The sequence below is a fragment of the Chiloscyllium plagiosum genome, unplaced genomic scaffold (genome assembly GCF_004010195.1).
Source record: "Chiloscyllium plagiosum isolate BGI_BamShark_2017 unplaced genomic scaffold, ASM401019v2 scaf_65906, whole genome shotgun sequence".
NCBI lineage: Eukaryota > Metazoa > Chordata > Chondrichthyes > Orectolobiformes > Hemiscylliidae > Chiloscyllium > Chiloscyllium plagiosum.
The window spans coordinates 4,442-7,407 of record NW_025205588.1 but is presented as its reverse complement, the minus strand read 5'-3'; the positions used below and the strand labels follow the sequence as shown (position 1 = coordinate 7,407).

Sequence of the window (2,966 nt, the reverse complement as noted above, 5' to 3'; positions counted from 1 at the left end):
TTTGAGGGAGAGGGATGGGTTTAGGTGCAGGCGAATGTTACATGGGTAGGTAATGGTTGGAGGTGCTGAAGTAGATTACAGAGATATGGATGGTTGAACCGAGTGGAAGAAATACAACATGGAATTGAACGTGGAGCATTTTACTGACAGAAGTATGGAAAATGGCAGGTGTTAATGACAGAATTTTGGAAGAGTGCAAATTTTGGCCAAAGTTACATAAGTAAGCAGAATTGAAGTCTGGAGGAGATAATCGTGATGTTGCTGGAGGATTTAAATGAAAGAGAAGAGCAAGGCTGGAGATCTGATAGAGATAGGGAGGCCTGTGCATGCGAGAACAGGCTACTGAGATTTTATTTATTTTCAGGATATTGGGAGCGTTGCCAGAGCTAGAGGTTAAAGAGGTAGGGAGGAATTTTGGGCTGGAGCTAGCTAGATAGAGAAGGGCGTGGGGGCTGAGGTGATGAGATAAATAAATAGTGGTGTGTGACTGGCAAGAGAGATAGCGAGGGGTTAGGGATGTGGAGTTGATTAGAGAGACAGAAATTGGGAGGTTAGTGACAGCTGGAGTTGGTTCTAGTGATAGGGAGGGCTGTAGGTGCTAGAGGTGGTGAGAGAGCTCAGGAGGGGTGTAGCGGCTGGTGTTTACAGAAATGTGAGTGGGTGCGGAGGCTAGAAGAGTTTCGAGAGATAGGGAGGGATTTAGGGAATGCAAGTGTTTCGAGAGATAGACAGAGAGGTTTATGTCTAGAGTGTCATAAGTAGGTGCGTGTTTAGAGAGATAGGGAAAGTTGTTGCGGCTGTAGGTTAGGCAGAAAGCCGTAGGGGCCGGAAGTGGTGAGAGAGATTGGGTGGGGGAATGGCCAGACTGAGGTCAGTGAGATATGGATGAGTGAAGGGGCTTGATTTGCTTAGACATATAGGGAGTGTAAAGGAGCTGGAGGAGTTCGGAGAGATAGGTAGTGGTTGCAGGGCTTGGAGGAGTCTGGACATTTATGGAGTAGCATAGATTCTGCAGCAATTCACAGCCATAGAGCAGATAATGAGCTGCCGACGGTTATACAGGCAGAGTGGAGTTTCACACTTGGGAGTCGGGTAGAGAGATAGGGAGGGATGTAGGGTCTGGACGAATTTAATCATGATAGATACGGTTGTAGTAACTGATGTAGATTGTGGACATTCAACGATTTTGAGATAAAAATGGATGTAGCAGCTCGAGAAGATGATAGGTAGAGACACAGAGATGCAGGTGGACAGTTTTCAAAAACTGAGTTAGGTAATGACTTAATTCAGAATGCAGTGTAGAAGACTGTGGAATATACATTGGATGAACGGAATGAACGAGGCCTTCTAGGGTGCAATGAAAAGACCAAAGCGTCCGTAACACACAACACAGGGAATGCCCCTCGGCTGACTGGATCCAAAGTAAAAAGTCTTGTGGACCCTGCAAAGTCATCCTTCTTATCGCCTTGGGGCTGGTCCAGAATTGAGAGACCTGTCCTATAGGTCTCGTTCACTCAGTTCCTTTTCGTGCCTCTGCACTGGATGACGATATGACGGGTAGAAAGAAAACGATTGGGGTTGGTTCAGAGCAGCCATCTTAGCTCCAGAACAGATCTGCGGCAGTTTCCCCGGGGAAGTGTTTATGGGTGAGCCTGTGGATCCGAAATGGAAAGGTTACGTTTCATACTCCTACGGAATGACAGGGTTGTTCCCTCATTAGACATAGCCGACTGGTGTTAGTTTAACTGGACAGTCATCAAGCTTCAAATAAGGGAGAGGTTGAGTGGGACAGTCGTTTACAGTCACCTCAGCTAGTACGGCAATTTAAATAACACTGTCGGCATTAATCTGCATTGCAAACTAGCTATTCAACTGATTGAGCTAACCGAGTTACGCACTTCGCTGCTTAGTGTAGAACTTTGATTATTAATCTGTTATGATATGTTGCAACACGGTTTTGAAACAGGTGGAACTTGAAGCAAGCTTCCTCGCTCAGATAGAGGGACACTTCCAAAAATTCCTTGCACCTAATTATAAATAGTTCTTGTGTTTGGTAATTCATCATCTTAAAACCACTTGCTGTGATTTGTGCATTGTTTTCATCATGTTGAGTCATGAAAATAAACTGAATAACTGGGTGAACTTTTTGCTTATTGAACAGTCGAAAAGTAGGGACTATCCAAGGATGACTGTCCTTCAGTAAAGATACTTTGCTGTTAAGATTAGATAAGATTCCCTAAAGTGCGGAAACAGGTCCTTCGGCCCTACTAATCTACACTGACCCTCTGAAAAGTAACCCACCAAGACTCATTTCCCTCTGACTAATGAAAACTGGGTTTTTTAGAAAATATTTTTTTATGGTCAGAACAATTCTGAAACAAACTGCATAGATATTTCCAGCTCAAGCCACACACAAAGGTATTGAGCTAACATTATGCTGACATCAACGGAGCTGCACAATTCCACATGGATTCTGATGTTGTTTATCTGACATACACTGGATATGGTTTATGAAGGATTCAACGCAAAATACCACGTGCTGCTGATATCCATCGTACTCATTACACATTCAATCAGGAATCGGTCTAGTGTGCAGAATTATTGACTTTAGGTGACATATCAGAAAAGATAATCTTGCAGGACATGCTTGATGTCAGTTGATCCTTTCGAATGTTGAACTGCGTTTGGACCAGCACTAACTCTATGCTAATCCATTAGCCAGTCTGCCCCAAACATATCCCTGTTGTTCAGGTATGTCGCCAACTGATCTGTTGTGACAGAATGCGTGAATAACTGTCTGGTTAAGTACCGAAGCAGGCCGGGCAGATTTTGGAGATGGTCAGGGTTTTGCTGACAGTGGTGAGACCGAGGAGCACCGTATCTGATTTCAAGCATTTTCCAAAAATAATTTTCAACAGCTTTGCTGACTGCAAGACGGTGTGCTCACTGACCTGAACATGAATAAG

General features: G+C 44.1%; 1 long non-coding RNA gene across 1 annotated transcript in view; it reads right to left on the bottom strand.

Moving 5' to 3' along the window:
• Positions 1 to 1,490: 1,490 nt before the first annotated feature.
• Positions 1,491 to 2,966, bottom strand: part of LOC122546453 — a 3,419-nt gene continuing 1,943 nt past the window's right edge. The window contains exon 2 of the long non-coding RNA XR_006310746.1: positions 1,491 to 1,652. This is a non-coding gene — a long non-coding RNA (uncharacterized LOC122546453). The remainder of the gene's footprint in view (positions 1,653 to 2,966) is intronic.